Genomic DNA, 22,071 nt, shown 5'->3' on the forward strand with positions numbered 1-22,071 from the left:
CCGGCTCCGATAAGCCACCTCTATCTGGGCCTGCCCCCCGGGCCGAGCTTTACCCAGTGGGCAGACTCACCCGTGGCTCTATTTCAGTCCGAGTCTCTCAATGCCTCCCCTTCTTAACTCCTGGGTTCTGGAGTGACAGGGGGTGCAGTCTCCCTCTAGGCCGCCATCTTGGATCGCCCCGAGACCTTAGTGATTAATCTATAGCTGGTGCATCCCACTGACAGAAACCCTTTCCCTCACCCATGCTGGATGTGGCAGAAACCCTACAGAGAAATGCATACCCAGAAAATTTCTAATTTTTCATGGACCATTTCAAGTAGCAAAATATCTAAGCTAGTGGGAGCTTCCTGAAAGTTGAAGCATAGGAAGCTTATTGGAGGTCATGCAAATGGACCTCAAGTATTGACTTCATTGGGTAAGAGAGAGGCAAAGAATCTGTATGAAAACCAGTCAATGTTGCAAAGGATGGTCCATAAAACAGTTATTATCCAGAAAAGTGTTCTAGAATTCATAGTAGATGGTTCTTTCAAGTACAGAGGAGGTCAAAATATTAGATGCTCTCTCAGTAAGAGTCAGATACTGATATAGATTTTTTCTGAGTTGGACCAGTATAATAATATATTAACATGAAGATTATTAATGCTAATATTCTAATTCTTCAACATTATAGCCATACTAATCTAGTCTAATACCTGGTGAGAGGTTAAAAATAAAGCTTTTAGCCAGGTGTGGCTTTTAGCCTGTAATCCCAGTGACTCAGGAGGTTGAGACAGGAGGATTGCAAGTTCAAAGCCAGCCTCAGCCAAGGTGTGGTGCTAAGTGACTCAGTGAGACCCTGTCTCTAAATAAAATACAAAATAGGACTGGGGATATGGCTCAGTGGTCAAGTGCCCCTGGGTTCAATCCCTGGTACCCTAAATAAATAAATAAATAAAAATTTGAAGATAAAGTTTTTAAATTAAAACCAAATCAATTTAATCATTACTTATATGTTGGAACCCAGTATAGTAATTCTTAAGTTATATTTTCTTTTAATTGACTTTAATTAAGCCAGGACTAATGCTTCTCAAACTTGATGTGTATATGAATCACCTATTAAGATGTTAAATGTGAAAATGCAGATACTGATTATATCTATTAGTATTCTGCATATATAATGAGCTCCTTTGTGATGTCCATGCTGTTGGACCCTCGACCATACTTTAGTGAAGAGGTAAAGGATACACTCATGGAAGCAAGAGAAGATGGCTCCTTTCTCTTGTTTCCCTAGTGTCTATAATCATTCAGAATTATTCAGGATTACCAAAACTTTGTTGATCATCTATTAAGGGTATACAGGATAAGCATTATATTAAGGTTTTTTTATTTATGTGTTATATTTTATCAGGGCTTATTACTATTGCCTTTTTCATTTAAAAGTGACATTACAGTCTGGCCTCTGTACCATTAATCATTCCTCTCACTCATTTGTGGTCACATTTCTATTAAGTTCTTAATATGTTATATGCATTATACTAAATACTGACTGGAAATTAAATTCAGACCCATGAGTTTGTAATGACTGGAGATTGCAACCATGGAGGTGATTCCTAAGTAGAGATAATGAGCCTGGGCTTTGTAATTCCTCAGAGTTCATAAAAGTTGGGTTAGGTGGAGTTCATCCTAAGTCCCTGCTATATGAGGAACAAATTGTAGATTGAGCACAGGGGCATAGTATTTTGGAAATCACTGGAACTTATATCAAAATTAGCTAGTCATGTATGTAATGACATGCAAAATGTTAGATGCACTACACAAAATGTTGGTTGGAAATTAAATTCAGATCAGCACAAAGAGAAATAAATCCATTGCAAGCAACTATTTGTCAAGATCCTTACTGTCAAAGTGCTAATCAGAAAGGCAGATAATTAAATTAAGGAGATCAGCATCAGATTAGATGGCCTTCAACATTGTGTACATTTTGGATCTAATCATTGATGTTGTGGAAAGAGTTTAAATTAGGCTTCAAACTTCTAAAAGACCCCCTTTCTATAACTTCTATCAGTAGCCCAGGTTAGTCATCTTCTCAAAAGTGCCCCTCTGGTTAGGTTTGGGCCAGGATAGCCGAAAAGCCCATGCTTTAGTTTAAGTGAAGTTCATTTTGATTAGACCCGCAGAGGGTCCTTGGTAGGGTATTGTCAAAGTTTGGATATAGTTTGAGTATACCCCTCAATTGTTCATGTGTTGAAATGTAATCCCCATTGTGAGGTAGCAGTTATTACCTAAAGAGATTACTATCGTAGAAGGTATTATCAAGGCAATGGGAGAAAGACTTCAAAGGTATTTCAAACATCTTCAAGACTGCAGCTCCCATTACAGGCCCAGAACTCTAGTAAGGCAGAATGGTTTGAGGGTATGTGCCCATGACACTCTCTAAGGAGAGTTGCCCAGGGCCACCTTGGGATTCCACTCTTTGCATTCTGATACAGCACTCCTCAGCCTCGCTAGCTGTGGCTCAAGTGGTTTCAGGTATAGTTTAACCTGTAGCTTTGAAGGACTCAAATCATACACCTTGGTGATGCCCATGCAGTGCTAATTCTTCAGGCACACAGAATATAAGATTCATAGAGACTTGGAGATTTCCACTAAAATTTCAAAGAAAGCCTGGGAAGCCAAGCAAAGGCTTAACTCAGAGAGGTGAGGACAAACAAAGGCTTAACTCAGGGAGGTGAGACCACAGAGATCCTCCACTGGGACAGTGCCTAGTGAAGCCATGAGGAAAGGATCATCACTAAAACTCCAGAACTATAGAGTGACTGGCATACAGTGTCATCTAAAGAGAGCTGAAGCAAGAGTTGAACACAGCAAAGCCATAGGGACGAGGTTGCTTGATGCTTTATTGGCCTAACCCCTTCCCCAGTGTTCCCAGGATACCAGATTTGGAGTTATAAGTTTTAATATTTGCCCTGTTGGGTTTCACATGTGCTTGGAGCTTTCTATTTGGCTAGTCCTTCCTTTAGGACACCCTGTGCCTATCCCACTTTGTATATTGGAAATAGATAACTTACCCATTGTACATTTCATTCTAGTTCAAAAGTAGAAGGAGTTTGCCTTGAGTATTGGACTTTTGGACTTTTGAATTAATGGTGAAACTAATTAAGACTTTGGGACTATTGGAGATGGTATAATTGTATCCTCCAAAAGTTTATGTGTTATTATTTTTCCCACATATTAGATAGTATTTCATTATGTTTTTTGTTTTTATTTGCCTCCTTCTTATTGATGTTAATGCCTTTTCAAGTGCTCATTGGTCAACCAAGCATTCTGTTTTGTCAAGCTTCTGTTCAAGTTCTTTGCCCATTTTTATTGGGTTATTTGCTTGTCTTTTATTGAATTGTAGGAACTTTTCATGTATTCCAAGCATAAGACTTTTATTAAATATATGTTTTTCAAATATTCTTCTCATTCTGAGGTTTGCCATTTTCTTAATGGTATTCTCTGAGGATCAGAAAACATTAATGAGTCTATATCATAAACATTTTTCTTAAAATGTCCATGTTCTGCACTCAACATTAACATATAGTAGCATCTTTCCCAAATAGGTAGTTCCCTCATTCCACTAGCAGTCCAGTTAGCTTATTCCCATGAAGGAATACTGAGAACTCGCTAAAAATATATCATTTCAGGCTCCACCCCACCCTAACTAAATCAAAATCTACATTTTAACAAAATCCCCAATGATTGGTAAGAACATGGACACTGAAGAGTACTGATCTATGCCAAAGGTCAACATCTCACCATTAGCCTGTACTGGGAGTTTTTGTCTTCATCAATCCCACAGAAATTCAGTTCAATGTACAGTGCTTAAGGAACTCTTTAATTTCCAGTATTATTAAAAACAGAGCAAAAAATTTATGTCAGCATGTGGATTGGTGGATTTTTCATGTTCATTTTTTCTTAGTCATCAATATTTAGTTCAACTCTAGATGTGCTATGGCAACCAAGGAGCCAAAGTAGAACAGCTGGATTAGTTTATGTATTTTAGAAAAGCTGTTTCCTTGCCTTTCCTGAGAGACCATTGAGTTCAGTGATATCTTTTTCCTACCGTCTGGTTAGTTCCTGTGGAATTAATTTTGTCCCTCCTCTGAAAAAGCTCCATTTAAACTCATAATTTTGTCGAGCACCTTTTCAAGTGTTCATTGGTCAGCCATGTATCTTCATTTGTCAAGTTTCTATTGAAGTTCTTCACCCATATGTGTTCTTAATGATTATCAGAGGTTCTCCCTAGAAAATATTTAATTTTTGGCCCATCAGTTTTCTCAACCTCTTTAGGAAATGTCAGTGTAGGTGAACAACTAATTTATACCATACCATGACCTATATAGAAAAGGATTATAACTGTACTGTGTATAACTACACTGATACCTGCACTTGGAGACATTTGAATGGATAGGACTATGTAAGGCAGCTGTTCTATTAAGGTATTTGTCGACCACTGCATTAGATCTGCATTTTCATTAATTTCTTCCATTGTGCTACTAAAATGAGGCTCATATAGGCTTGAGTAACCCTCTGAGTATTGAACAAGTTACTGCATTTTATGTAGGCAAGAAAAAAATTGACTAAAGAATGTGCCCAGTGGGTCAGGGAAACCTGGGCTGTGAACCAAGTTCTTTCACTTACTAGCTGCATGAACTTGAGCCAATTATGTAGCCTCTCAGAGTTGCGATTTCCCTCATGTATAAAATGGTGATAAATGAAATGTGAGGATCACATTCAATAATGTCAGGAAATCATTTTTGTGGTTTGCTTGGCTCCTAGTATGTGCTCAATAAATGCATGCTAGGAGCTATGATTATTATTTGATAGAGTCTGATGTATGGAACCCATACTTTTTTCCATTCTGGAAATGAAAGTTGCCTTTTATGGATGTATACACACACAATAGTTGGAATTCGGTCTATCAAAGACAGATTACAAAAGCCATGGATAATTTGTAAGGATTAGAACAGTCAAACATTTGTTTCTTACCCATTGTACATTTCATTTTGTTTTAAGCATCTGGGCACTGTGGGCAGAAGTGCTCAAGATAGGAGAGTTGTTTCAAATGCCCCTGCTCATTAATCCAATTGTTTCAAATGCCCCTGCTCATTAGTCCATTAATCAGGACTTGCCATCTCTGTCTACTAAAAGAAAATGTTATCTCATTTTTGAATGTGCTATATTAGAAATCCTGAAGGATCTCTGGACATAAGGCTAAAGTGATAATTAAGCACTTGAGGAATTTTCTCCTTGCTACAAAAAGATTTTAAAAATAAAGAGTGCCCATTGGTCAGATAATATTCCACAGGAAGAGCTGATTGGTAGAAGGCACAGAGAGAGTTTTCATTTTCTGATACCAGCTCTCTGAACTGGACGTATTCGTGAAGTTCCTTAAGTTCATTTGATTCTTGCTAGGGACTGACAGCAGACTGTTTCATTTGGAGTAATGGACAAGAATATAAATGTGGTAGTACAGAAAGGCAAGTGACTTTTTATTGCTGTTTATTAGGACAGTGAAAAGTCAGAGACTGAAGTTCTTTATGGTGTATCTCCTGAGTTAAGAATCTGCAAAGCCTCCCTACCTATATACCTCTTCCCTTGGCAGCCTGTGTAAGGTGCGTTGCATGATGTACCTGCCTGTTGGGATTTTATGTGAGCATAAATTAGAGCTTCTATTGCAAAAGGAACAGCTTGATAGGAAATCAGCCTAATAGCTAAAGGTTACCCTTAAATATCACATTGCACATTTATTTTTATGTCTACCTTGCAAAAGTGCTTACCAAAGAGGTGTGTGCCAGAAAGCACTATTGACTTGAGAACACTTTGCTGCATTTTGGTACATATTCGCATTAGACCAGCAACTGAAATGTGACAGACTCTCTTCCTATAGCAGGAACTTTGTGAAAATGACTGGGAAGCTAGTGTGCTAATGACATCACACTCTTGCTCCTGATTCTCCATTATTGAGTGCTAACTCCTCTGGCCTCTGCCTGTGTTGTTCCTTGGAATTCTGAAGTCATTGGGAAATGTTGGGAGCCTGAATGCTCCCAACATTCTGCAGCTTCCCTACCTTCCTCATCCCACCTCTCTCCTACTGTTCATGTCCACCTCTTTTTCTGTCAGTGGTGACTATGAAATTCTGGAAGGAGATATATGTGTGCTTCAGTGTTTTTAGCTTCCTTTTCTTAAAGGAAGTTGATTCAGTAGGAAAAAAACCAATAAAATGAGACAGGCTTGGGTTTTACTCTAGAATCTGCCACTTTCTTATACCTTTCAGGTTGCTATAAGAAAATTCCATGGAATAGGTAATTTATAAACAACAAAAAGTTATTGCTAACCCATAACAAGGGAGATTAGGGTGGGGAAGTATAGAAGTTCATTGGATTAGACAAAGGGGAATGGAGGGAAGGGTGGGGGATGGGAACAGGAAAGACAGTGGAATGAATTGGACACAACTTTCCTATGTTCATGTATCCTAATTAGAATATGTTATACTCCATGTATGTATGATATTTCAAAATATATTCTACTGTTAGATATCTCTAAAAACATTTTTTTAAACTTATTGCTCACAGTTCTGGAGATTAGAAAATGCAAGATCAATGCACTGACAGATTTGATACTTCCAGGTTCAGAGATGACATTTCCTTGATGTGTCTACATGATGGAAGGGATGAGGGAACATTTTGAGGTTTCTTTTATAAGGATGCTAATCACTTTAATGAGGGTCTCTTTCTAATGACCTAATCATCTCACAAAATGCCCCCCTCATGAAATCATCACCTTGGGGGTTATGAATTAATCATATGACTTGGGGCAGGGGCACACAAACATTCAGTCTGTCCCAGCCACTCACTAGCTATGTGCTCTTGGGTTAGTGACTTCATTCTCTGAACTCATTTTTCTGATCTATAAAATCAAGATCTACAAGGTCATTCATACAGTCGATAAGAAAAGCAAAAGAAAGACTGTGTCTAATATTTGGCAAAGTGCTTGGTATCTATTAGCCACTTGGCAAATATTAACCCGTTGGATACTTCTCCAAGTCTGAAGTAGTCCCAATCCCACTACAGGGTCCCTTAGAACCTCATATCCCTTCTGTTCCCCTGACCTACTCAAAGACAGTAGTATACATGTGCCTTCTGTCTTTCTCTGATTGTTCAGGAACCTCCTGCTGATACCACCTCTCTCAGTCATGGCCTCCTTACTCTTCCTCTGTCAGTGTTCCAAATACTTAGAGAAATTAAAATTAGTTCCTTTTCTCACAATCATTGAGTACCTTTATCCTGTAGCACCTGAGATTACTCTTCCTTAACCCAGAGTTCTGTTTAATGATACTGCTGTTTTTGGTATTTTGGCAACAGGGTTAAGATAGATCCTGTCACACCCATATATCCTTGATTCTAGTTAAATCAGAAGGAAGAGGACAGGGGCAATATAATTTACAACTTCCACCAAATCTCTAAACATAATATTACAGTGATTGGTCATGGCCAATACCAGCTGCAAGGTAGTTAGAGACATTGGGCTTTATCTCACTCACTCCACAATTTTGTGAATTTATCCTTGGATAAGGTAGTATGGCTAGGCTAGGGTCAATGTCAACCTCATGTGGACTTATGAGGGGAAGAGCAGAGTTACAAACAGCAATTTTCAGTTTTCTGGTGCCTGGGTTCATAGGGCCCTCACATTTTAACTGCCATCTGAGATCACTGGGTCTGAACAACTCAAAATCTCCAAGTTTTCCCTTCCTAGAGATAGGAGGGAGCAAAAGCAGTCATTTTACCTCATTGAATTCCTTGGTTCCATCTACATAAATCTAAAGTAAGTGACAGAAAAAGGAAGCAACCCAGTCAAACCAGCTCTTTGGAAGTCAATCCAGATGGTTTAGGTAGGGACTAGAAGAATTTCCTCAGAGTAGCCTTGTCAAAGTGTTAGGTGCAAACATCACATGCTCTCACAAAAGAGAGTGGTATATTAGAAGACATATGGGTCTTCCCTGTGTCTAGTGGAACTACCTAACAGATCATTCAATGTAGTGTGGAGTCCCCAGGCTTCAAGTTACTTTGTCCTTTATTTAGTATATGTACAGAACCTGGTTCTAGAAATTGATTTGTTTTGTCTTTCTTACTACAGTTTGTGTTATCAGTTTCAGGAGATAAGAGACAAAGCTGTTTTTGCCCCTATTATCCTCAGTGACTTATTTTATTTCAGCAGAGGAGGGGCAAACAAGAAAGGATACTAGCTCTGTGAGCCCCAGCAGTTTTTCCACCTCTTGGATTGTTTTCACAACAGAGAAGTTATGCAGAATACATGTTGGCTGAACAGATAAAGAAATGAATTCAATATGGGGATAATAATCACACTCAGCCTAAAGCAGTTTTGTGGAAAGTAAATGAGAACATGCATGCATTTGGCATTGTGCCTGGCACATGGAAGGCAGGGTTGCAATAAATGTGGGCTCCCTCCTTCCATGCTCTCTCTCCCTGACATCCACATAGCCCCACCACCTCCCAGGCAGTCCTGCTCAAAATGCTGTAGCAAATATTTCATTTCAGACTGTCTTCCCTCAGTACCTCTAGAGACTGCCTCCCACGCAGCTGGTGTGTGCATTCAGATGGCAAGTGACTCAGGGACAGTGTCAACAGGGTGATGGAAACCTTGATGAGAGAAAGGGTAGTCTGAAGGCAGAAATAACTACTGTGAGCCCAAGTGCCTATTGATCAAGCTGAGAAGGTACACTTTGGGTGATGGGATAGATTTTGCTGAAACTGAATCTGTTAGAATATTTCAAGATTCTTATTCATTTAGATACTTTGCCAAAATAAAAAAATCCCAGCAAGAAGCATTTCTGATAATTTACACACAGTACCAGAGGTGATGAACTAGGGTTAAGATAAGAAAATCAGGGTTATAGGAGTAGCTGTTGTTGCCACCCTATGCCAATGAAATGTGGTCCTCTTTTTGGTCCTCTCCTGCTGGTCTTTGCAGATTCTCCATGAAATGCTTCTTCCCCCATTTCTTTTGCCTTTTTGGCTGCTCTGTTTTATAGATGATGTGTCTGCCTTCCTTTTCCTTGCCCTCTCCCTTTCCCTTTCATATATTTCCTTCTTTCAGGGTTGGTCATTTCTCCCTCTCTACTGCACCATCCATTCTGCCTGATGTTGTCTCCAATTTCATCTGCCAGATTACCCTGGTCATCTTATCCAATTGAAATAGTTTGAAGCTAGGAAGCACTTCATTTGAAAAAGTGAAACTTTCCAAGAATCAGAACTGCATGAAAAGAGAATGGGCTCCCTAGAAAAGTGTAAGGTCCCCTTTCTAGCAGGCCATTGATGAAGATGTCAGAGAGAGCTTTAGTATCTGATTGGGTCCCTTAAGAATACTGAGCTTCTATAATCTTGTCAAGACCCACCCTCTCATTTTACAAATGAGAAAACTAAGTCTAGGAGTTTAAGGAGATACAGTACCTGAATAGGTTTCCTGACTCCTAGTCCTGGACTTTTCTCTGTATAACACATGACTTTTCCCAAACCCCCTTCAGTCTCAATCCCTCTGGAAAACTGTCCTTGTTGAAATAAGTCACTGGACAGATTATATTTTGTTTCAAATACAACACCTTGTCTTCCAGAGAAATTCCATCACCACCACTAGTCTCCTTCACACGTTCATTATAATTTGTGTGAAGAAATATGTTTGTGCCAAGCTGCTAGATGGACCACTACTAAAGAAAATAATCAAATTCAAAGACTTTGTTAGCCCAGCTCCCTTTCAGATGTTGTCCAGTTCTCCCTTCTTGATTACTTATGGGTATTTAGGCAAGGAGCACTGACTAAAACTGGGTTGGCATTACCAGGTCCCATATTACACGAGATGAAGGAAAAAAAAGTAGTGGTCATGGTCTTGCTTTAGGAGAGCTTAGATTCTTGTTAGAAAGATAGCAAACATGTGAGAAAATGACTTGAGAATAATTTTAGTAATGTGGTAGGTATATAATTATGTGCTAAAAAATGAAATCTTTGGTAAGGACTTAGATCACAGCAAGAAAATGATTAGGGCTATTTCAAAACCAATTTTTGGAGCAGTTGCTCTTCACTTGTTATCACCAACATATATGGGTGAGCACCTTCTTGACTGGCTGGGAGAAGAGGAGGCATCTGTGTTAGAGTGAAGATTTAGGCCATGCATCATGTAACAAGTGCAAAGGATCAAGAATGTTCAGAGAGCCTATAGAGTGGGAGAAAATCTTTACCACATGCACCTCAGATAAAGCATTAATCTCTAGGATATAAAAAGAACTCAAAAAACTCTACACCAAGAATACAAATAACCCAATCAACAAATGGGCTAAAGAAATGAACAGACACTTCACAGAAGAAGATCTACAAGCAATCAACAGATACATGAAAAAATGTTCAACATCTCTAGTAATAAGAGAAATGCAAATCAAAACCACCCTAAGATTCCATCTCACCCCAATTAGAATGGGGATTATCAAGAATACAAGCAACAACAGGTGTTGGTGAGGATGTGGGGGAAAAGGTACACTCATACATTGCTGGTGGGGTTGTAAATTGGTGCAGCCACTCTGGAAAGCAGTATGGAGATTCCTCAGAAAACATGGAATGGAACCACCATTTGACCCAGCCATCCCACTCCTCAGTTTATACCCAAAGGACTTAAAATCAGTGTACTACAGTGATGCAGCCACATCAATGTTTACAGCAGAATAAGCCAAACCCTCGAAACCAAAGGCCAAATGTTTTCTCTGATATGGGGATACTAATTCACAATAAGCGGGGTGGTGCTAGGGAAGCATAGAGTTACTTTAGATTAGGTAGAGGGGAGAGAAGGGAGGAGAAGGGAGGAGAAGGGGTATGGAGGTAGGAATGATAGTAGAGTGAAACAGATATTATAACCTCATGTACATGTATGACTGCATGACCAATGTGATCCTGCAATATGTACACTCAGAAAAATGAGAAATTATACTCCATTTATGTATGATCTAGCAAAATGTACAAATACATTCTACTATCATGTACAACTAATTAGAACAAATTTTTAAAATTTTACAAAAAGAATGTTGTTATGTGGGTGTGCAAAGGAGGTAATGAAAGCAGAGATCTTGAGGGTCTGAAAAGAAAGGGAGGACTTTCCTGCAGGAGGCTGTTCTCAAGAGCTAGGGAAACATAGAATACAAAGTATGCCAGGATGGTGAAACAGTATAGAAAGGAGACTTAGTTTCCTCCGGGGTTGTTGGAGGTTGAAGAAAGAGGTGCTCAACTCTGGAAGACCACAAATGATACATAAAGAGTGTGTATTTGATGCTGTAGCCACTTAGGCACCACTGAGGATTTCTCAAGGAAGAGGAGTGAGAAAAACTTTACAAAAAGATTTCTAGCAGTATTTACCTGACTTCCAGTGTGGGTTGTAGGTAGTGATAGTGGGGAATGATCACGTAGATGTGCATTTGGTGTCAAAGCCTGTACATAAGAATTTCAGGGAGAAAAAAATAAGTAAAACTGAGCCCTTGTTTTTGGTGTAGGTATTGATGGAAAACAATGTGCTACATTTTAAAGGCAAAAACAAAGGATATTGTTCACTTAAAATTCATTGGCCAGTTTTTCTCCTTTCCCTCTCTTCCTCCCTGCTATGTGCATGTATGAATATGTCACAATGCATTCTAATTTTATATATAACTATGCACCCATGAGAAAAAATGTAGAAGGAAGAACAACAGACTAGAGGAAGGGGATCAGGGTAGGGATGAAAGGAGGTAAAGAAGTAGTGGGATTGAAATAGAGAAAGCTATGCTATGTGCATTTATAAATATTTCAAAATGAACCCCACTATTACGTATAACTATAATGCACTAATAAATAAAAAAGGAGCGTGAAAAGTCAATGGACTTTAGTGATTTGGAGTATTTGACCTCTTTTTCCAGTTTCATTCTTTAAAGTAAATACAAAGAACAAGGTGAATATTTCCTTCTTTTAATTATGTATGAGTAAATGTGTCTTATACACCAGTGAGTTATCTTTTCTTCTTTAAACCTAAATATACCTAAAATACTGTTACTGCCAAATTGTCAATTCTTCAAGGTTAAGGTGAATTTAAGAAAATAAGCTCTTGTCCCAGATGAATCAATCTTTTGTTATTTTGCATGTTCTCTTCCAGATGTAATCCTTACATATAATTTAATTTCTATAGCTGTCATTATAGCCATTTATATAATTGCCATTAAAATAGGTACATTAAGTGGATGTCTTAATAGAAAACAAAACCACATAAATATAAACAAAGATGTAAAATAGTTAAAAATAAAAATGCTGTTTTGACCCAATTATTTTCTGAATTGCCAAACTTTCCCTAAATTACAACTAAAGTAGTGCAAACTGTTAGAAGGCCCTCTTACATATTACAAGGCTGATATTTGATGTACTAAGAACATAAACTATTGATATTTTTAGGATCATTATACTTCTCATGAATAGATAAAATGGGCTTTAAGATTTGTTCCCTAATAGTTGTGACATTTATTTCTTCCAACAATAATAGTAGTTGCCTTTACTGTATGCTCACTGAATACCAGGCACCATGCAAATCAATTTACATATATTAATTATTTCAAGAACTCCTTAAAATGTCCAAATGGTATGGAGTTATTCTCATTTTAATTAATTGGTCAATTGATTGATATATTACTTTTGTACATGCTAGGCAAGTGCTCTACCACTGAGCTATACCCCCAGTGCTTTTTAATTTTATTTTGAGATAGGGTCTCTCTAAATTTTCCAGGCTGGCCTTGAACTTGTGGTCCTTCTGCCTCAGCTTCCTGAGTAGCTGGGATTATAGGCATGCATCACCATGCCCACTATCTCCATTTTTATATGGAAGAAATTCAGTACAAGAAAGATCAGTGACTTCCTCAAGACCATCCACTTAGTTGAGTAGTAGAGAGAATTTCAAATTTAGATCAACCTCATTCTTGTGTATGATACTCAAAATACTATTTAATTTTGAAGGGGAGTGGAGCTATTTTTGTTTCACTTATTTAGTGTCTCTTCCCCAATTTCCATATTATTTTTTGTAGTAGTAGCGACAGCAACACTACAGAATCCTTGATGACAGTAATCAGTGGGGTATGAACAACTCTACAGTTAACATTAAATATGTGACTGCTGGTGGAAGTAGGCACATTGGGAAACTTCTGGCTAAAACTTTGGAGAATTCTACCTGGTAGAGAATTCCAATGATATGGACCCCAAGTTCTCAGTGGCTAGGAATCACTTATCTACCATTATCCATGTCTTCTACCACTTCTGTGTTATAATATCTGATGGGGGTTAGGAGATGGGGTGTGTGGCTAATGACAGTCCTTTATTTTTTAATTTGTTCTAATTAGTTATACACGACAGTAGAATGAACTTAGACACATCATACATAAATGGAGTATAACTTCTCATTCTTCTGGTTGTGTAACCATATATGTACATAGGGTAATAATGTCTGATTCATTTTACTATCCCCCATACCCCCTCCCCTCCATTCACTCCCCTCTGCCTAATTCAAAGTGCCACTATTCTTCATTAGCACCCCCCTTATTGTGAATTAGCACCCCATTTCCCTTCAACAGATGAATGAATAAAGAAAATGCGTTATATATACACAATGGAATATTACTCAGCCTTAAAGAAGAATTTGAAATTATGGCATTTGAAGGTAAATGGATGAAACTGGAGAGTATCATGATAAGCACAGTCCTTTGACAAATATTCATTGATAAATAGCATTACATATATGGAACCATATTTGATCAAGTTTTGTCACTTGTATTTATACAAATGTCTGTTTCTTTCATTGAACATTCATTTTTTTTATCTTAGTTGCTTTTTTCCTCTACTGTTTACTTAGGGAAATGAAAACTTGTCAGAATTTCTCTTTTGGGCACTCTAGGCTAGCCGTATCAAACAAGGTCTGGTAGCTCTTCTAACAAAGTAGTCCTGAGAAGAAGTCTTTTGAGCTGGTACAATCAGTGCACTTGGTGGGTCAGAGATAGCTTTCTGGGCATACAACCTGTGTAGTCATACAAAGCCTGGACTTAGAAGAGCCCTACACTTTGTTGAATACTCTACTATCACTGTCTTGAAATTCTTAAAGATTTTGAACAAGGTGTCTCACATTTTCATTTTCCTTGGCCTCCACAAATTATAAGACTGAATTTGGATGGGTCACGGCTCACTGCAGCCAGGGAGAGCTGTGTTCACACAAATAATTCTTCCCATCTTCTTCTAGACCACTCCACCCATACTGAACTGAAGGGTAGTGAGAACAATTCACCTTGTTTAATGGAAGTCTTCCCTCCAATGACTAGTGTTAAACCACTTTGAGTTATCTTATATTTTGCAAATTTTTCTGCTGACAGATATATTTTAGGTATAAAATGTTAGGGTCAGAAGACATGGATTACATTGAGCTCTACCACTTACTCACAAGGTGATCTTAGTAACTCAATGTCTTTGAGCCTATTTTCTATTTATAAAATGGATATAGTAGTGTCTGCTTTACATCCCTGAAAGGGTGTTTTTAAGACTCAAATGCGAAAATACGTGTGAAAACTGTCAAATGTGATTCAAACTTTTGGGATCACTATAAATTTGTACTCCCAAGGTCTGTGTACAATAAATTTAAAATTTTCTAATTAACAGAATAAACAGTTGTGATTATAAGAGGAACAAATAACTGTAAGAGTCAGGAAATGCACAAAGAAATGGATTCAAAGAAGAAACACAAAACCTTGTAGTGAATGTATGACTTTTCTTGTGTTGGAAGCTATCAAAGTGATAAACCAGTTGCCATATTTTCAAAGTCTTGTCGCAGGTCTCACTATTTTAAATAACAATTAAGATCTGAGAAGCATTATCTCTCAGCTACAAATCTATTGTCTTTCTGTACATTAACACTTCAGTTAAACTGGAGATATTTGGGAGGAATTTGTGACTACTTGTCTAACTTCCAAATTCCTTTTACTCATATTTATTGTGTCCTATTTGTTGACAGCTGATATTAAATTCTTGTTGTTGTTTTTAGGAAAGAAAGAAATGTATGAAATGGTATTTCTCCTATAAGTCAGAAGCCGCTATCAGTCTGCCACTCTCCCCTCCCTTTCCAGTCAGCAATGGGCAGTTACCCAGGCATAACTTTTGTTGAAGGGTTTCTTTTTAAAAACAGAGGAGCCTGCACTTGCCCAAACTGCCAGTCTCTTGTCCTGTTAGCTGGTATGAAGTGAGAAGCCCAGCCAGTTTTGAAGATTTTACTCTTAATTAAACTTCCTCTTCTCCTCCATGGCTGTGCTGACAGTTTTCTGGAAAGTTGTCCCAACCACTGATTTGTAGAGTAGGTTCAATTTTAGGCCTTATATGTCACATTTCCAGAGTAAAATATATAATGTTCACTCTTGATTTACAAGCTGGACTTTGTATCTATTTATTTCAAATCTTGAATTTGCTTCTTGGTTAAAAACTTATTTCCAAGTTATTAGACAACTAGAGGAGTCCTGTGGTACTTCAAAATTCAAGGACGGGGGTTATGTCTCACAATTCCTCCTAGAGCTATTTCATCCCTAGGTTGCTGTTTTTGGAGGTGGATAACCTTGCCTAATTTGTGCATAAAGGATTCCAGCATCTAAGCAGCCCATTGACCATTAGGATGGTCAAAAACATTGATCAACCATTTGTGGTCTTATTTTCCTTATCATATACACATGGTTACACAGTGTAAAATTTTAAGTTAAAAAGCAATTTTACAGTTCCTTGTATTTCATTTCATTTTGTCATATCACCAAAAGCCATTCATAAATGAATCTTCATATTCCTATGGCTTAGCCTCTGGTCTTATCACAGATCCTGCCTTAGCTACTTTTTTTAAAAAAGGCAAAAACCTTCCTGGATTAGTGTCCTCTGAGGTGTTTCACTAGATTTGTCAAACTTGCTTTCCCCCAGATTCTCCAAGGCTGATTGATTGAAGCACTTTGAAAGGTACATATGTGCACAGTCTTGAGCAAAATATGCCCCCATTCACAACATTAACAACAAAAGGAAAACAAAATGGAATGATTCCATTTACCTTCAAATTAGCAAAGGGACTCTATTTCTAACCTGCTGTTCTTAAGACCCTGAAGTAAAGGCTGGTAACAGCAGCTGAGCCAGAAGCACACATAAGCTCATGGAGAAGATGCCTCATCTCAGGAAGGTGGCTGCACAAGATCAATGAAAGAGCATGGTACATGTGAACATTGGGCTCTACCAATGATTACTTGGGTCCAAGCAAGCTACTTCTGCTCTCTTGGATACCATTTTCTCATCTGTAAAGAGAATGGGTTGGGGTCCTCTTAAAAAGTAGACTTTGATAGGGAGGTAATGAATAAGAGTCTGTATAGAATAGCAGGGAAAAATGTGTTTTATGCAGCTAGGTAGCCTGAATTCAAATTCTGGTTTGCCATATACTAGATGGGTGGCCTTGGGGAGGTTACATTCTATGTTTCCGGTTCTACATTCACAGAAATGGTACCAATTCCACTACATTGTAAGAGTAAAATGAACTTGCACATACAAAGACTTTTAAAGCACAGTATTGCCAGGTACAATGGCACATATCTGTTATCCCAGCAACTTGGGAGTCTGAGGCAGGTGGAGGATCACAAGTTCAAAGCCAGCCTCAGAAACTTAACAAGGCCCTAAGTAACTTTGTGAGACCCTGTCTCAAAATAAAAAGGGCTGAGGATGTAACTCAGTAGTAAAGTGCCTCTGGGTTCAATCCCTAGTACCAAAACAACAATAAGCATAGGACCCAGCACATTGTAAATGCTTCACTAAATTCTAATTATTGTTATTATCAGTAATCTTTAAGCTAAGAAAGGTCCAGAATTGCTGAATCGGATGCTGTCTGCTCATGAAGTCCCAGAAAGCCCAAAATATCAGGCCCCTCTATGTCCCTCAACCATCCAACTACTGAACACTGAGACACTATTCTCTTCACCTAGCTGAGCCACTGATGAATGAAATGTCCCTCTTCTTGCCCCCTTGTCATGGACACTACAATTACCCTACAGCTTTTATTCTTTTCAAAATGTTTTATGCAACCCCCAAAGCACGTTCACAGGCACACAAATAAGCCCTCCACATGTAACACTTTGATACATCATTCAAAGCACATCCTCCATCCCTCACAGATAAGCACATGGCCTCTGTTTTTCTCTTGCTTGTTCTAAGAGCTTTTAATGCAGTAATGGCATTGACAACATATAAGTATAGAACAGCAGTCCAAGCCCACATTCTGCCCCAACAGGCCACCTCTTTGCAGCCTGGAATGACATCTTTGTGTTCCTTGTTGCTCGTAATGGAAGCAATGTGCTCTGGCTGGCCTTGCATGGCCCCTGTCCAGCTGGCTGCCAAGCAAATGAGAATGCCTGGCATTAACTGACTGACTGAGACCTTCATTACCTGAAGTTCAAAGCTCTTCACTTTCCAACACTATGTGGATGCCAAATTACAGAAAGAGTCCCTTCCTGCATCACAATCACTACAATAATTGCTGCCTCAGAGGTCAATGCAATATTATAGCATGAAACAGGAGTGATCTGTACTCCCTTGCCTGAGCCTCTCTGTTGCTTCTGTGGCTTATGTAAACTGTGAGTTGTTCTATGAAACATATCATTTTCTTCCAAAGTTTGGTCCAGGTACTAATTATTGGGTCAGAAGAATATAGTGTGTTTGAAGGGCAAACTTATTTGGATACCCTGAATTCTCTGCAATACTGGCTCAGGTCTCAGACCAGTGTCTGAAAACAATGGAAGGCAGTAAAGGCTACTACTTGATAGTAATTCAATTCAAGAAAATGAATACCCCTCCCCTTTTCCAGTTGCCAGTTTATACAGTGAACACCCTTCCATATTTTTGAGACTTTATGAGGCACTCTAGTTTCAAATGTTCCCTCACTTTTAAAAAATTCTTCCTCCTGGATGCCCTCTGAGTTGATACAAGGAACAATAACACAGATGTCAAGGAGCTGTAGGAAAAGCTCTAGCCTCCACTTGGCCATGATCCTGCTTACAAAACCTCGTGCAAGACACTTCACAATCCTCTCTGAACTCATGTTCTCCATATTTTTTGAGGGGGTGGTACTGGGGATTGAACCCAGGAATGCTTAACCACTGAGCCACATCCCTAGCCCTTTTTAATATTTTATTTAGAGACAGGGCCTTTCTGAGTTGCTTAGGGCCTCACTAAGTTGCTAAGGTTGGCTTTGAACTCACAATCCTCCTGCCTCAGCCTCCCAAGCTGCTGATAATACAAGCACGTGCCACCATGCCTGGTTTCTCCATATTTTTGAACTTTCTCTTTGGGGGAATGCTCTAGATAGGAGTTATACCTGCATACTTGTAAAACAAGAAGAGTTTATGTCCTGGGTCTCAAAAATTACTGTTAACAGGAGGAGTTGCTCTAAATGCAACAATATTGCATGGATCAGAACACTGAGTAAGAGACAGCAAGAACGAGATTTCCATTTCTTCTTCAATTGAAGACAGGACTAAAGATCCCACAGACAGCATGGTTGTGGGTGTGGAGACTGGGCTTGCAGTTGGAGGATGTAGTTTCTCAACCTGCTATGCTACCCACTTACTCTCTTGCTAGGTGACCAATTTACATATCTTCTCAGGACCTTTCTTTTTCCACCTTTAAAAAAAAAGTTTGCCAGGCACAGTGGTGTATACCTGTAATCCCAGTGACTTGGGATTTTTGAAGCAAGGTTTAGTGGAGGAAAGCTGTCCAGCTTATGCCAGAGAAGGGGGGAGGGGGAGGGGGAGGGTTAGATAGAGATATACATTGATTTATTGACTAGATGTTCTCTAAGTTTTTCTAGTTTAGATATTTTATTGTTCTCCTTTAGGGTTTCGTGTAAAATATAATCCATTCTAGAATCACATACTATTTTCAGTCCTGGTCCAGTGTTTGGTTGCCAGAAGAAACAGGCAAGCAGATGTCTATGGCAATCCTTATTGCCAGTCACCAAATGCCTATCTGTCCTGCTAACAGTGTCAGCAGTGTCAATTTTGTGTCTGGAGAACAGCATATTCACATCATTGCTCTATGTGAAGAAGAGCATCATGACTACCTGACAGACAAAAAGGACATGGGGTCCCTCATGACTGCATTATGTGCTCTCACTGTCAAGGAAATTGACTCTCTGATCATGTGAACTGACAGATGTGGAGGGGCTGTGTAAAATATAAAGTATGGTAGAAATGAGAACTGTTATTAAAATAGTAAAACATTTATCCAGTATACTGATGAAACACTATGGTCAGGTTCTTGCCAAGGTTGTTGAAATAGATAAGTGATCATAGCATCCACTAACTACAGGAAGATTACCCAGCATGTTTTTTTTTTTTTAATTTATGACCTCCTCCCTAACCGAGTGAAAGAAAAAAACTAGTTATCTAGCCTTTTCATCCTGGGGCGCTTAATTTGGTTTCCAAGTTTTAGACTTTCCTTAATAAGAAAATGCCAGCTTTTCTAACCTTTAATCTAGTTTTCTAATACCTTGCTAAAGTGATTAAAATTGATTAAAATGAGAAGAGAATGCTCTTTTTAAAACACAAAGAAAAAGGAAAATGATTGGATTTCTATGCTTTAGGTTATTCTTCAATGGAAATTGAATTAACTTGATTTTGATTTGATAAAGGACACTCTAAACAATTCTAAACTTATTCCAAGCCTAAATGTTGTTTTCTAGAATGCCTCAGCACAAAGTGTCACTGTTACTTTTGTTTTATAAGCACAGATATCTTTTAATGCATAGATAATGTACATTATAGGAACTTTTAAAGTATAGACACTTGCTTAGATATTTATTTACAACTGTTTTTGCTAAACAAAAATAGAAAAGGGATAGTTGACTTTTAAGCACTTGCATTTTCCAATTTGAATACAGAGAATTATGACCCTGGAGTTCCTCATTTACATAACCAAGAGGTGGCAGTATTACATCCATTATGTATTCACTGTACCATGTATCATTTAACAATAAAAAAGTAAAATGTGCATATAGAAATGTGTAACAAATACTTCTGTCCTTTCTAAATGGTTGCATTAGTGATAGCCACTAAAAAGCAGTCATAAAAGTGTGATGTTTCCTTGTAAACAACAATAACAGCCCCAGAAATTCAAACCTAGGAACCACAATTTATCTCCACTAGTGAGTTTATTGCAGATCTGGGAATTCATACACTTCTACTTTAGAAATCACTTGTTTCTGGTAAAGTATTTATATCATTCCCAAATATATGTAAATCATTTTTTAAACAGTCACATGATGCACCAAGATATGAACCCCTGTGTCTCTATAAAAACAATTTACAAGTAAAAGTCAAAGAATTAAACATAGAGAAACATCATCTTATTAATTGGTTATTACCATTAAAATCTGCTTGAAATTAAGCCCTTTTGGTTACCTCCCAAGATTTTTTTTTTGAGCATCTGCTAAGGTATGACATGTGATTTTTGACTTGGGCCATGATCCAATTAAATTTTACCTAAGCTACTTGAATCTGTTCTATTTTTGGTATTCTATTTCTAACCAGTCCTGGAGATCAAAAACCAATAATAGCAGAAGCAAAACCACTTAAAAAGTTGAATCTGTTGGATCACCCACTTCCTATAAAACTACTCTTAGCAAAAATCAATACCATAAATGCATTTGAGCAGTCAGGAACTGGTATTTGGAATGGAAATTAAAAAAAAATAGTTAAAGTAGAATTAATCAGTCTACATTTGACCTTATAGAAAGTTAGGTACATCAAACTTTCTGTCACTAATAGGGAAATGATGTTATTTTAAACCATGAACTGCATTATGCAAGATTTCTAAAGACCAACCATCCCCAGAACTGCTACTGATTAGAATCAGTGCACAATTTAACTCTATAGAGTGTTTGTTGTACAGTTTCTGAGTGCTTTCAAAACAAGTATAAAGCACGTGAATTGTCAGTATCTGACCAAATCAAAATATTTCCATCTCCCAATTTCCAAAAAATATATAGATTAATCATGAGATTGGCAGTCCCAAGTGATCGTGAGCACTGGACTATTTTAGACCTGACCTTTTTATTTCTTGTTCCATATTTCATTTTGAGTCATTTTGATTATGATGGAGAATACTGAATATTTCTTTCACATATGGCATAAACAGCAAACACTTTCACAATGTTTAGACCGAGTACTTAATTTGGGAGAATTTGATTTATAGACAGATTTCAAAGAGTGAATGTGAAGATTATGTAGTAGGACATACAGAAGAGGGGTATGCTGGTAGCCACATGAGTAGATCAAATATTCCCTTCCAATAACTTCAAAGTGGGCAAGGAATTTAATTCCTGAAAAGGGCAGAAGGATTAATTTAATTATTGTAATCCCCCTTAAGAAATGTTCCAGTTTTATCACTTTGTGGAATAATTTTAAGTCTAGAATTCATTCTTAATCAAATTTGATATATTTTGGTATCATCTTCTACAATGTGAAAATAAAATTATATCTTAATATTTCAATTGAATTTATAGTCTCTTACTACATATGACTTTTGTGGTTAATGTCATGATGTTTTATGCCTCATTTAACTCACATTCCTCCACATACAAACATTCCTATCACACTCTCAGATTCTCCCCCATTCCTCTATTTTCCCACAGTGATAAGAGATTTATTCCAGGAAAAAATGTGAGTTAGTCAGGAACAGGAGGAAGTAAGAAGAAAAACAGCAGTTTATTTGTTGTTTGCAACATACACAGTACTTTGCTAGGAGCATTATACTGATTATCCCATGTAATCCTCACAATTTCAGGTAGGAATTGTTATTATCCTTATGTGATGAATGAGGAAACCAAGATTCCAAGACTTGCCCAAAGTCACACTGCTGGTAAGTGCCAAAGATACAACATGATTCACACAGAGGCAGTAACACCACCAACAATAGCTCCCATTTATTGATTTGC

The sequence above is a fragment of the Sciurus carolinensis genome, chromosome X, assembly GCF_902686445.1.
Source record: "Sciurus carolinensis chromosome X, mSciCar1.2, whole genome shotgun sequence".
NCBI lineage: Eukaryota > Metazoa > Chordata > Mammalia > Rodentia > Sciuridae > Sciurus > Sciurus carolinensis.